The sequence below is a fragment of the Bidens hawaiensis genome, unplaced genomic scaffold (assembly GCF_021521415.1).
Source record: "Bidens hawaiensis isolate Kalapana, Puna unplaced genomic scaffold, B.hawaiensis_p1.1 tig00004020_1, whole genome shotgun sequence".
Classification (NCBI taxonomy): Eukaryota; Viridiplantae; Streptophyta; class Magnoliopsida; order Asterales; family Asteraceae; genus Bidens; species Bidens hawaiensis.
Genome location: NW_027491236.1, coordinates 2034073 through 2048956, shown reverse-complemented (window position 1 = coordinate 2048956; position 14884 = coordinate 2034073). Strand labels below are relative to the sequence as shown.

Below are 14884 nucleotides of genomic sequence, written 5' to 3'. Positions count from 1 at the left end.
CATTCTTGTGATCGTTAGGAACTTTTCCCGGTCCGCCGGAATAGGATCCAACATTGGCGCCATCCGTGGGACCTCTTGATCACGGGTCTTACTTCGACATCCAAGAATGGCCGATCAAACCTCAAAAAACATTCCACCTCCTTTACCTTCGAGTTTAGGGAGAGGTCACGTTGTTAACGAAGAAGCAAGCGAAGTTCAGCAGGGACCTGATGCTCGACCAGGAGACGGAGGGCCCGTCCTGGTGGAAGATATCACGGGGCAAGAAGGGGAGGAGGAAGAACCCTGAGAAGAAGAAGAAGAGAGAGAAGGATGGAAAATTACCCCGGAGTTCATACGGGCCCATAGGGATGCTTTAAGGGCCTTTTTAGACGAAGAGGAGAAAAAGGAAAAACTAGAAGCACTTCGGACCCGGCTCTCTTTCGAGACGCCTGGGTCATAGTTGAATACTGAAGGCCCCAGAGTCCCCACCGGAGGCCCCGACACGCTGATAGAATCTCTGGTCACTCTCCTATCCACCACTAAGGGGAAGGAGAAGATATCGGGAAGTCTGTTGGACAGACCATACCGACCCAGGGACACCTCTGACGTCTCCAAGTTCACCAAGCGTATAGTTGAAGCTTCCCTACCCCCAAAGTTAAAATATCCCTCTACGGTTGACAAATACGACGGCACACATGATCCAGAAGATCATCTAGATGCTTACCGGGGGGCAGGGCTGGTGAGTGGCTGGTCCATGCCGGTGTGGTGTCTTATGTTCCCCCAAACGCTGACAGGGGGAGCCCGGGTCTGGTTTGAAAGCATAGAGCCGGGAAGCATTGACAGTTATGAGGAGCTAAGAGAAAAATTCCTTCGGAATTTCAGTCAGCAGAGAAAGGCCATGAAGAATCCCAGTGAGATCCTCCATATATGAAGAAAAGATGAAGAGAAAAGAGAGCAATTCATGGAAAGGTACATCTCTGAAAGCATGAATATAAAGGGAGAACCCGAGGTAATGAAAATCTGTGGATTCATTAATGGGGTTAGATTCTCCCAACTTACAGAAAAGTTGGGAGAGGATTTTCCCACCACCTTTGATCAGCTCATGGACCGAGTCCGAGCTTTTGTTAGGGGAAAAGACACGGGATCCAAACTAAGGGAGGGGGAAGGAAAAAAGGGGGAACTGCGGGAAGGTATGGGACAACCCTGCAGGACGGGGAAGAACGTTGGGGGAAGGGGTCCGGTTTTCCTCTTACAAGTCCTCACATCCAGTCAACGCATCCTACTACCCTCCTCGCTTTTCCACCCCTAGCAGGGCGGAAACTTTTTGTCCTAAGCCTCTTTTGGGAGATCGGTTGCATACAGGAGATAGGGACGTAATGGTGACGGACCGCGCCAAGTATACACCCCGGGCTCCCACTCAACTGAAGCAACCTTACAGGCCCAATCCTCAGGGATATTGCAACTATCACAAAAGCCGGCGGCATTCCACCTAGAGTTGCGTGCAGTTAAAGAAATTATGGGAGGCTGCCCTTAAGGCAGGGCAGCTACCGCTCCCTCCCAAAGAGGGGACCTCAAAGGTTAAGGAAGAAGATGAAGATAAACATTTTGTTGATATGATCCGACGAAGAGGGGGTGAGGAGGAGCGCGAAGAGCGACGTATTAAGAGAGGGAAAGGTGAAGTGTTTCCCTAGAATCCTGTATGGATGAACGTCCCCCTCTCGTTCTTAGGACTAACTAACGAGGATGCCAGAGAGATGCCGCTGAACATATCCGCCAGTGTTGCGGGACACCGGGTCGCTCGGGTCCACGTAGATGGGGGAAGCGGGGGTGCAATTCATATACGGGCACTGCTTCGTGAGACTCCAAAAGGAAGTTCGGGATCGCCTGGAGGAAGACGTATGCCCTTTGGTAGGTTTTTCGGGGGAGGTTGTTAAGCCTTTGGGATCCATAACCCTCCCTTTTAGTCTAAGGGAGGGCACAAAGACTCGGACTGTCCAGTTTCGGTTCTCAGTGGTTAGAGCTCCGTCAAAGTACAACATCATACCGTGGAGCCCTAAGAGCCATAGCATCCACCGTGCACGGATGCATCAAATTCCCAACCCCTGAAGGGGTAGCCACAATATGGTCCTCAGCTGAGATAGTCGCCAGCGTGGATCTAGAAGGGAAGTCGAAAAAGAGGCAAGCCAGAACCGAGGAATGGGTCCTCAACGGGGAATTCCCCGATCAGAGGGTCAAGATAGGAACCTCGTTGACAGATAAAGAGAGAGCAGGGCTAAAGGAGCTCTTGCTGAGAAACGTGGATGTATTCGCGTGGAGACACGAAGACATGACGGGGATCCCCCGAATCCAAGTACAACACAGTCTCAAAGAATTCCATTGGATGGAGCCTGTGAAGCAAAAGAAAAGAAGTCTGGGGCCTGAAAAAAGCCAAGCCGTGTTAAAAGAAACCCGTAAGCTATTGCAAGCTAGAATAGTCAGGAAGGTCAAATACCCGTAATGAATCTCCAACCCAGTGATGATAGCGAAAGCCGACAACAGTTGGCGAATGTGTATTGACTTCAAGGATTTGAACAAGGCTTGCCCAAAAGATGCATACCCACTTCCCGAAGTGGAGAAGAAAATAGAATCTTTGGCGGAATATCCCCTGAGGTTTTTTTTAGACGCCTATAAGGGATACCATCAGGTACAGATGGACCCCAGGGATGAAGAAAAGACAACGTTTTACACTGACGAAGGGACCTTCTGTTACACTAAGATGCCATTTGATCTAAAAAACGCAGGAGCCACGTACCAGCGTTTTATGGACCAACTGTTTGAAGAACAAAGGGACAGAAACGTGGAGATTTATGTAGATGATCTGGTCATAAAGATTAAACATGAAGAGGGAATGTTGAAAGACATAAGAGAAACATTTTAACACTAAGAAGAGCAAACATGAAGTTAAATCCGGGGATGCTCTTTTGGGGCAGAAGAGGGGAAGTTCCTGGAGTGTTGGTCACAAAAGGGGGGATTCGAGCCAACCCGGAGAAAGTGGAAGCACTGATAGAGATGAAGTCTCCTAAAAACATCAAAGAATTGCAGAGGCTCAATGGAAGACTTGTGGCTTTAAATAGGTTCCTTTCTAAAACAGCAGAAAGAACCATGCCTTTTATGGCCGTTCTGAGGAGAAGTACAAAGAAGAGTAAATTCTGTTGGGACAGGGAAGCAGAGAAAGCCTTTCAGGAGCTGAAGAAACACCTATGTCACCTCCCCACGATAGCAACACCTCTGCCGGGGGAAACGTTGATACTATACCTTTCCCAAACACCAAAAACAGTAAGTTCTGTGCTGATGGTAGAAAGGGGAGAAACACAGGTTCCCATTTATTTCATAAGTCGTACGTTAAAGGGACCTGAGGAAAGATACTTACCGGTAGAAAAACTGGTACTGGCATTGATTTACACAGCAAGGAAGCTCCGGAGGTATTTCCAAGAACATGCTGTGCGAATACTTACCAACCAACCTCTACAGCAAATTTTATCAAAGCCCGAAGTCTCTGGCCGACTAACGAAGTGGGCAATAGAATTGGGGGATCATGCGCTCGAATATCGGCCAAGAACGTCCATTAAAGGGTAAGTGTTGGCTGACTTCCTAGCTGAAACAGAAGAAGGAAAGGGTAATGAGAAAGAGGAAGAATGTGAGGCAGGAAGTAGTGAGAATGCAAAGAGCGGGGAACCTTGGTGGAAACTATACACCGATGGAGCCTCCAACGAAGAGGGAAGTGGGGCGGGGCTAATTTTAGTACGTCCCGAGGGGATAGAGTTGACTTATGCCATAAGGTTGAGTTTCCCGAGCACAAATAACGAGACAGAATACGAGGCACTTTTGGCAGGGCTCAGGATTGCCAAGGAAATAAGAGTAAGAAAAGTGCAAGCTCATGTTGACTCACTTCTGGTAGCTAACCAGGTGGGGGGAACCTACGATGCTAGGGACCCAAAAATGAGGGAATACCTTAGGGTGACTCAAGAATTGATGAGAAAGTTCGAGGAAGTGGAGATGATACACATCCCAAGGGGTTCAAACAAAAAGGTGGATGCCTTAAGCAAGCTGGCAGCAGTGGCTTTTTACCATTTGGCAAAAGAAGTAAAGGTGGAAACCCTCAAGCAACCGTCGATAACAGAAGATGTGATGGCCACTGTAGAAACCCAAAAAGAAAGTTGGATGACCTCGATCATTGAGTACCTGCAGGAAGGGAGGGCCCGGAGGACAAGGAGGAAGAAAGGAAACTAAAGATCAAAGCATTACAGTATGAAATAATTGAAGGGAATTTATACAAAAAGTCTTATTTGGGACCATCCCTAAAGTGTATTAATGAAGAAGAAGCAGAGTACGTGATAAGGGAAATACATGAGGGGATTTGCAGGATGCATATGGGAGCTAAAATGGTTGTAGCACGAGCAATGAGGGCCGGGTACTACTGGCCATCGATGTTCTTTAGTGCTGTTAAAGAGATATAAAAATGTGACAGCTGCCAGATACATGCCCCGGTAGGAAGGAAACCAAAGTTAGCATTGATCCTAGTAAGTTCCTCATGGTCATTCCAGAAGTGGGGTATAGACATAGTGGGACCCTTTCCGGAGGGAACAGGAAAGGCAAAACTTTTGGTGGTAGCAATCGATTATTTCACAAAATGGGTGGAGGCTAAGCCGCTTCGGACTATCACGGGTGAATAGGTCAAGAAGTTTGTATGGGAAAACATTGTTTGCAGGTTTGGGCTACCACACACCATAGTCAGTGACAATAGGAAACAGTTTGCGATCAACCCGTTCAGGGAATGGTGCCAGCAATTAAAAATCAAGCAAACGTTCACGTCTGTAGCCCATCCCCAGGCTAACGGCCAAGTGGAAAGAGCAAATCAAAGTATGGTAGAGGGGATCAAAGCGAGGCTAGGGAAAGAAAAAGGATCATGGGTGGAGGAATTGTCTCACGTCTTATGGGCACACAGAACAATGCCCAAAACAAATAATGGAGAAACACCATTCAACTTAACATATGGAACAGAAGCTATGATCCCTATGGAGATCGGGGAACCAACCAGGCGAACTCTGCAGGGGGAGAAAGAGTTGAGGAATATTTGAGGTTGAACCTAAACCTGGCAGAAGAAAGGAGGGAGGAAGCAGCGAGACGGGAAGTGGAATACAAGAAAAAGATGGAGAGGTACTACAACGCAAGGGTTAGGGAGATCAGGTTCAAAAAAGAGGACTGGGTGTTAAGGGAAAATGAGGCGAGTAGAAAGGAAAATCAGGGGAAATTGGGTCCTAAATGGGAGGGGACCTATCAAGTTATCTGGGCGGGAGACAATGGGGCCTACAGATTGGCAGAATTAACAGGAAAGGAGATTCCTAGAACATGGAACTCCGTGCAACTCCGAAAGTACTATGCCTGAGGGCACTGACAAAAGGGCTAAGGATCAAACATAGCAAGTGACCTCTCCGTGAGGAATAAATAAGAAAGCCAAATTGTAATTTTTGTAACCATGATGTAAACGTGATCCTGATGAAAGAAAGTACTTTATTAAATAAACTATGAGTCCGTCTCATCAAAAGATAATAAGAATGGCACGATTCCGTCTCGTAGATACCCATACATGATCCCCCAAAGGGGAAGGCCTCGCCGGTAGGCTAAACGGTTAACCAATAAACAAAGCATAAATATCTAAAAGCCAAGTCATACATCAAACAATTAGCACATACATTCAAGTGCAATATAAGGCAAGTTTCAAATTCACCCACAAACAGGAAACATTGTCTAAAAACCAACACAAAGTTACTTGTCCAAAACAAATCACATACCGCAAGGGGGACGGGGGATCAACAACGGAAGTAAGTGCCTGAATGTCTGCAACAGAGATGCCGGGATCTGAAGAAACTTGGGCAATGATAGGGGGAACGTGAGTGGTAAGAGCCACAAATGTCTCTTGAGCTTCAAACTCTGCGGTAGGAGAAAATGAAGGAGCCTCTTGAATAGGAATGCCATGGGAAGAATGTTCATAACCAGCCCGGAGCCCATGTTGAAAACCAGAAGCAAATACGGCACGATTAAGATTGTCCCGGATGTTCAGAGTCTCCCTGCAGCCCAAAAAGCTCGATCGTATACCTGTTTAAAACCCATAGACACAAGCCACTTCCGATCATCCTCATGCTTCGACGCCGCTCCCTGTAATCGGGAACACTCACTCCTCAACCACTCAATCTCTTTTGACAAGTCAGAAACCTTCTGTTCCTCTTGATGTTTTGCCGCCCCTAATTGCTCCAGGTTAGACTTGTGGTCAGAACGCTCACGATCAAGCAAATTCTCCAATTCATGAATTTTAACAAGTGGGGGGCTCTCTTCAAGCTTCGAGAAAGACATAAGGCAAATATAAGAAGAAGAAGAAGAAGAAGAAGAAGAAGAAGAGAGAACAATTATAACAACGAAAGGGAGAAACTAACCTTCGATATTTTAGCCTGAGCATCAACAAGGGAAGACCGAACAACGTCGAGATCAGCAACCTTTTCATGAGCAAGCTGAAGATGGGCAGACAAATCAGCTACTTGTTTTCTTGAGGATTCCAACGTAGATTTCAAACCTGGAACCTCCAAGCTTAGCTCCTCAGCCACATTAATCCTCTTCCGCGTTTCCCCAACCCGCTGAACATAACCATCAACAGACTTCTTCAAGCTGGCCACCTCCTCTTGACTATTGTGATACGCAACATTAACATCGACAAACCCTTGACGAAGAGAGGCACCTAGCATCAAGGTACGATACAGGTACGTACCAAACTCCCCAACCAAGACATCCGGCAACATAGTTTGAACGTGGGCATAGTCGACGGGGGGAATAACGCATGTCAAGAACTCATGAGCAAGCTGAGGTGTGTTAACAGAAGAATCCATAGTCAAAGACCACTTTGGGACAAACAAGTCAACAGGAGGGGGATTGCCTGAAGAAAGATTCGGAGCAACTTCAGAAGTAATAGGGGTTTTACCCTTGGGGTCAGCCTCGGTGACAGGAGAATCTTGGTCCTTCAAGACAGGAGCAGCAACGGGATCAGGAATCCTGAAGGAAAAGTCGTCATCAACATCAACAATTTCGGGAGTGGATGAAGAACCCTGGCCAGCAGAACCTAAGTAGGTACGTTTGGAGCTGCGAAGTCGACTTTTCAGGGACGAGTCAAACAGTTCAGAAGCGACGTTCTTGCGTTTCAAAGAGTCCGGAGCAGCCACAGATGAGAAGCCAGGAGCTTATGAGTCAGAGAAAACATCACCAGAACGGATGGCGGGGGTAGAAGCATCAGCAGAAATAGGAAGAGTAACGAATTCGGCACCTTTCAGATTTCCTTTTTTAAGAATCTCCATCAAATCCATCTCTGCAAAACGACAACAAATGAAAGTCAAAGAAAAAGTAAGGAGAAAATATTGACGGATGACAGAAGCAAGGGAGTCACCAACCTCGGTCCCCGTCCAACATAGCAGGACGTGTCAACGGGTCCGGCCAAATGTTCCTAAGTCCAGTCATGTACAAAATGGGCTTGGGGTAGGTAGCAGCTTCAGTGGGATTTTTAATCAACAACTTATTAAGAGAATCATGAACAGTAGGGAAACCAAGGGTAGGATCATCAATGTGAGAGCCAACATGGCGACGGCGAGTGAGACCGGGAGCAAAAGAGGAAGGCATAAAGAAAAAGCCATTCTTCCATTCCCGGGGATAAAAACCAGAAGGGATGTAAGATGTACAAGGAGGGTGTTTACTACTCGCCCGCCGTTCAAAGGTAAACCAATCGCCGTCAGCCTTCAAGCGGTAAAAATGGCGGAACAAGGTAACGGAGGCATCTCCACCAAAGGCACGACAGGCAACTTCAAAATGAGTTACTCGAAGAAACCCTAGGGGGTGAACTTGAGAAAAACACAATCGATGGTTCTTTAATAAGGCCAACTGAAATTCGGTTAATGGGTAACGAATGTTGGCAAACTCAAGGTTCTTTGCATATAAAGCAATAAACCCGGGGCGGCTGCAAGCCGTTTCGCCCGGCCCTGGAAGGGTAGTAGACAGTGACAACGGGATTTGATAAGTTGAACATAGGGAGGCCATTCGGACAGAGGACATGGCCGAGGTAATGGTTGATCGACCATCGCAACTCATAATGAAGGAGAGAAAGGAGAAGACAAACCTGGGCAAGGAAGTGGAAGTCGCCGGAACAGTTGAAGGAGAAAGGTGAAAAAGAGGAGTACAATAATGGTGAAGTAACAAGAGGGAGGCGGTTAATTATGAACATTGGGAAAGTAAACCATCAAAGTTCAAAAAGCAAAGAAACTGGGCCGGATGGGCCTTAAAGACAAGCCTAACAGACAAGCACACAAATGGGCCAATAAGGAAAAAAGCCCAAAACGGTAAACGAGAAAGCAAGAAGGACAAGATGAGTCTATCATCCTCGTCATAAATAACGAGAACAATAGACTGGGGGGACTTGAAGAGTCTACCCATGAGACGGGCTCATGGACAGGCCTCCAGCCCAATAATCCAAGCAAGGCCCAACAAAGGCAGGCCTAGTAACGAAAGAGGTTCTAGAAGATGGTTTTGGAGGAAAGATGGTTCGCGGGGGAAACTCATGCAACAACAACTCCGATCCGGTTGGTGGCCCGAGGTACGCGTGTCCCGGGATAAGGGGCAGTCACCATGGGATAAAGATCTGCGAAGATGGCAAGGCCCGCAGGAAACAAAGTCGGACCAAAGGACTTGACCGAATGAAATAGACCATAGGATCATGTTTATGTCTATAAATATGGAGAAGTAACACTTGTATCAAACAGGCACAATATATCATACATACTTCGCACCACACACTTCACATCGATCTCATTCTTGTGATCGTTAGGAACTTTTCCCGGTCCGCCAGAATAGGATCCAACATACGCAAGTTTATAAACCCATTAAAGCTTTAAAAAGAATGGATATGCTACAAATAGGTTAGTCGTAGAAGTGAGTTAAAATATTCAATCTACTACAACTTGTACATTTATCTTAAATTTTTTTAGTGAAGAATTTTGTTAGTTTGCTTATTCTTGAATACCTTAAGAAGACGACACTAAGATACATCACATCACATCACATCACAACCCATAATTTATACTTTTAATTATGTTTTGAACATATTATAGATTAGTGTAAAACTGTAAACCGTATTAAGTTTCAATATAATTAAATAAAACTCCTGGCAACATATTATGAAAGGGGCATACAAAACAATATATTTTCAAGCAAATGATAATAAATTAAAAAAAAAGTACCTACGATGTTAGCTTAGCTTTCCATTGTGATATATTGCAATAAACATGACTTGCTTGCTACTTGCTAGATTATCATAGATAAGTAGTTGTGACATGTTTAACTATTAATCTTGTATACCATTCATTCACTAAATAAAAGTTTTGTTTTGAATGTAATTTGTGAAAAGTATTGATCATCGATTTAGTATTTTGCTTCGTAAAGTAAAATTTTCTTAAGCCTGTTGAGTTGATTAGATTAACCATAGTTATAAAACTAACGAAATATCAAAGTTTCTCAATTGACTAGACCTTACTAAAACTAACATAATTCTATAAATTTGAAGAATGCCTTGATTGCATTTCTTGCCCCTCTTCCTTCAATAGTCTTCTACACCACCACCACCCAATCTGGTCATGGTGCTACCACCACCCTTTCCTCTTACTCTTCTTCTTCAACATCAATCTCCTCTTCTGGCTCATTAGCCAAATCCAATCCAGCCATTGGGTAAGTAGTCGCATTAATATTAGTGTTTGTAGTAATCACTAGTCGGACGGTGAGGTGGGACCTAATACTAATAGGCTATATATTAATTAATCTATATATTTTTATCTGGGATTAATCTACGCGTAGTCGGGACTTTTACAACCCGTTGACCTAATATTTGATAAATTATTTATCTTATTTTGCTTTGCAGATGATTGATGTTTACTGGACAGTGATTCCAGTGTTACTAGCACATTACTACCAGTTACACCCTAGCTCACAATTCAACTTACACCGGTCGAGATTAACGGTGCTGCTGACGTGGATCTGGTCCATCCGGTTAACCCACAGCTACTTCCGCTGCGAAAAATGGCAGTGGGGCGCCAGAGAAGACTGGCGGTTCACCGATCTCGCACAACAGTATGGTAAAAACTGGTGGTGGATCTCGTTCTTTGCGGTTTACTTAATCCAACAAGTGTTTTTAATCGGCGTGTGTTTGCCGTTATACATTGTCCATTCCGTTAACGCGCCTTTAAACTTTACGGACGTGGCTGCAGCCGTTGTTTGTTTGAGTGGAGTTATAGTTGCATACTTTGCGGACACACAGTTGCATGAGTTTGTGAGCCGGAATGAGCAGCTGAAAAGGCTTGGAAAGCCGTTGCAGCCGAATTTGGATGCAGGGTTATGGTATTATTCCCGGCATCCTAATTATTTTGGGGAGCAGGTGTGGTGGTGGGGTCTGGCTGTATTCGGGTGGAACCTTGGGCGCGAGTGGGTTTGGGTTGGTGCGATGGTTAATACGCTGTGTTTGGCGTACGTGACCGTGCTTGTTGAAAGGAAGATGGTTAAGTTGGAGTATAGGGCTGAAGAGTATAAGATGTATCAAAAGAGGACTTCTGTGTGGGTGCCTTGGTTTAAGTTTAATCAGGTGGCTAAAGAGAAGGCTGGTTGACTTTTATTTGGTCAATGACAGTTATGACTTCAGACACTGTTTTGTGTGAGATTAATGAGATGAGTGTTTATTGGAATGTAATATGTATCTATCTATTTTTGGTATAATAGCGAGTTTGATGAATGCCTTGTGCGAAAAGTACCTGTTTTTAAGTAAGTTATCGTTATTTACGAACTTCGTAAGATTGTAAGAAGATTGGATGAAGGCATGAAGCAATCTGGTCTCTAAGTTATTGAACCTTTAGATAGCTTTATCAATTAAATAAATAATGCTGATTGACTGTTTTGGTCAAATAAATACATATCAGATCATATATGGTCTAATAATATGAACGTAAAAAAAATACAAACAATGATTGTTTAGAAACACCACTTACATATCACTTAGACACTGTTTGTTTATAGATGACATGGTTGAAGAAACACTAACCAAACCCCGGGCAGATTACTGATAACCTGGGGGTTAGATAGATGTTTCCCACGAGGGGTTAGACCCTGAGAAGATGGTTCTTCTGATAACCTGCAAAACAGACACCGTGAGCTTGTCACTGAGAAGGGGGGGTTCCTCCTTGTGACCACCCTCCGGCGTGAGAATCAGACTAGATTGCTCTTTAAATATAAAAGTATATTAAGAGATTGCTAGAGCAGATATCAGGTATAATATGATGATAATATGATAAGATCAGATGGTCATACCATTTGTGGTATTTATAGCCGAATGTAGGTTTCCAAGGAGGTGTGGCCGGCTGCAACAGTGTTCCTGTTCCACCAACAGTGGCCTACGCACGTGCCCTGCTGGTAGTTGGTGGGTAGGCAGCGGCTGATAGTGACCAGGCCTGCTGTGTACTATTCCTTTTCCACCAACTGCCGGCTACGCACGTGGTATGGCAGTAGTTGGTGAGTAGGCAGCGGCTAATAGTGACACAGTACAGGAGCATGCTGCTCGCCATACTGTTGTCAATAAGCTGTCGTACCTTTAGTCAGATCTTTTTCCCATACCTCGTCAGGTACAGTACAGAAGATCTTCCCGTATCGTACGGACTGGCTTATTTCGGCGGGAGTATTCCCCCTCCCGCCCTTGTGCGGGATTGTTCCCGGCTTTGCTCATTCCCTTAGGTGACACTGAGTGATTGAGAGCTAAGTGCCTTGTGCGTGTAGCCATGCTGCGCGGGTGGCCTTCCCTGATGGCTTGTATCCGAAGCTGCGGGAACAGGCGGAGTCCTTCACCATCGGGAGGCATTTCCTGCGGGACCAGCTTGCGTACTGCGCGTAAGGACGTCACGTCTCTGAGCATGGTTGGTCCTGCGGATCCAGTTGGTTTCTGCGCAGACGTCCCTCTTCAAGGTGAGTCTTGCGGGTCCAACTGGGCTCTGCTGGGACCTACCTCTTCAAGTCTCCCCAGTCCAATGTTCTTCTCATGAGTGTTTAATAAAGTGAGGTGAACTTTTGGACTTAAGCAGAGGGTTTTGAAAAGGGTTTTTTAAGGTTTTCCATGGGGATTCCTCCCGCGGAAGTCCTTGTCACTTGCAGAAATTCCCGAGTTTCCTGCTTGGTCTTTGGGTATGATGCGGGTAGGTCTGTAACCTCCTCGCAAGCCAGGAGCGTTGAGTCCCACTTGTATGGATTCTCCATGAGGTTTTGGTAGTTTTGAACATAGTGATCAATTATGTTAAAACCAGCAATTCCATCCTAGAGCTTCAGACAACGTAGTTCTCGACGTTCCCGCTATGCGGGGATGTTATTTCCTTTCCGCAAGCATTGCCCAGAAGATCCTTCTTGGTTTCAATTCCCAGCGGAGCGCTAGGTATGTGAAGGGTTTTGCCTTAACACTGTACCTGCGCTCGTCTTACGGTTACTTTACTTCCAAGGTATTCCTGGCGTCAACTCCCTGCGGGTGCTAGGTATGTGAAGGGTTTTGCCTTAACACTGTACCCGCACCCGTCTTATAGTTACTTGGTTGCCGAGGTACTTGGCTTCAATTCCCTGCGGGTGCTAGGTATGTGAAGGGTTTTGCCTTGACACTGTACCCGCATCCGTCTTACGGTTACTTGTTTGCCAAGGTTTACTTGGCTTCAATTCCCTGCGGGTGCTAGGTATGTGAAGGGTTTTGCCTTTACATTGTACCCGCATCCGTCTTACGGTTACTTGTTTGCCAAGGTTCTTGGCTTCAATTCCCTGCGGGTGCTAGGTATGTGAAGGGTTTTGCCTTAACACTGTACCCGCATCCGTCTTACGGTTACTTATTTGCCAAGTTCTTGGCTTCAATTCCCTGCGGGTGCTAGGTATGTGAAGGATTTTGCCTTAACACTGTACCCGCATCCGCCTTACGGTTACTTGTTCGCCAAGGTAAGGGGTATTTTCCCGCCTATTATTTGATCTTTTTGAATTTTGAATTTTGAAATACAAAGAGTTGGTGGAAAGATAAGAACAGTCCAAAACTCTGAAACGTCGTGCGACGGTTTCTTCTGACTGTGTCAGATCGTGCAGGAAGTTATGGTGACGTGACAGTACATGGTCATTCCAGACGCTTTTTCAGGTGCGTGGGCGCGATTTTTCGGGCGCGTGGCCGCGAAATTAATGGTACGCGTCCTGTCAACAGCTGTTGCCAGCTTGCTTTTTGCCACGTGTCATAGTTTCATTGCACCTTCGATTTCTCTCTCCTCCGCATTAATTTCATCGCATTAATTGCGATTAGTATATAAAGGGGGAGAGGGTTCTTTGTAATCCACACTTTCACTATTCTCTTCATCTCTTAAGCGATTTCCGGCGAATACTCCCCTTTTCAGGCAAGCATTCTCCCGAAATCGTTTTCTTCTTTCCTTCACAAGATGTCGTCCCGTGATGCTGAATCCACAGCCGATGACAAGAGTACTGCTGGTGAGTGCCAGTGTGCTCTGCCTGGCGATCTGTACCGGTATGTCGTCAGGAAGTTCATGCTCGAGTCTCTCGAGCCTGAGTTTCCTGAACCCCATCATACTGTGTACGATGCCCCCAGAGGCAAGATCGGGAAGGTATAGCGATGGACTTTATTACCAAGTTACCTTTGATAGCAAGCAAACATGATAGCATTTGGGTAATAGTGGATCGTTTGACTAAGTCTGCTCACTTTCTGCCCATTCGTGAAAACTACCGTGTTGAGCAACTCGCGCAGCTTTATGTCAAGGAAATTGTCTGCCGTCATGGTACTCCTTTGAGCATCATATCCGATCGCGATGGCCGTTTTATATCTCGCTTTTGGAAATCTCTCCAATCTGCGCTAGGAACTCGCTTGGACATGAGTACGGCATATCATCCTCAGACTGACGGTCAGTCTGAGCGAACTATTCAAACTCTTGAGGATATGCTCCGATCTTGTGTTCTTGATTTTGGATGTAATTGGGATTCACACCTGCCTTTGATTGAGTTCTCTTATAATAACAGCTATCATTCCAGTATCGGTATGGCCCCATTTGAAGCACTTTACGGTCGTAAGTGCCGCTCCCCGATTTGTTGGAGCGAAGTGGGAGAAGCTCAAATCACAGGACCCGAACTTGTTCAAGAGACAACCGATAAAATCGCCAAGATCCGTGATCATCTGCTGACTGCCAGAAGCCGACAGAAGAGTTACGCAGATCGTAGGCGGAAGCCTCTCGAATTTCAAGTTGGTGATCTTGTTCTCCTCAAAGTGTCGCCCTGGAAGGGTGTTGTCCGCTTTGGGAAGAAAGGTAAGCTTGCTCCTCGATATGTTGGACCATTTAAGATTCTCGCGCGTGTAGGAAAAGTTGCCTACAGACTTGACCTGCCGCCCGCGCTCAGTAATGTGCATCCAACGTTCCATGTATCCAATCTCAAGAAGTGTTTAGCCGACGAGAACCTTCACATTCCACTTGATGAAGTTCAAGTTGATGAATCTATGCATTTCGTTGAGAAGCCTGTTGAGATTATGGATCGCGAGGTTAAGCAAACCAAGCGCAGTCGCATCCCCATCGTGAAAGTTCGCTGGGAGTCCAAGCGCGGAGCCGAGTTTACATGGGAAAGGGAAGATCAAATGAAGATCAAGTACCCGCACCTGTTCTCTGCGCAACCTACTTCGAGATAAATTTCGGGACGAAATTTCTTAAAGTAGGGGAGACTGTAACATCTGCCCCGATCCGACCCGACCCAGGTACCCGTTTCTCTGACCCGATCTCTTTCTTTTATGATT

The 14884-nt window shown here is 45.8% G+C and overlaps 1 pseudogene across 1 annotated transcript; it reads left to right on the top strand.

Moving 5' to 3' along the window:
• Positions 1-7635: 7635 nt before the first annotated feature.
• On the top strand, positions 7636-10858 carry LOC143625055 (uncharacterized protein C594.04c-like; annotated as a pseudogene). The gene is made up of 3 exons (XR_013152209.1): positions 7636-7852; positions 9603-9771; positions 9962-10858. The product of XR_013152209.1 is annotated as an uncharacterized protein C594.04c-like (transcript).
• The last annotated feature ends 4026 nt before the right edge of the window (positions 10859-14884 follow it).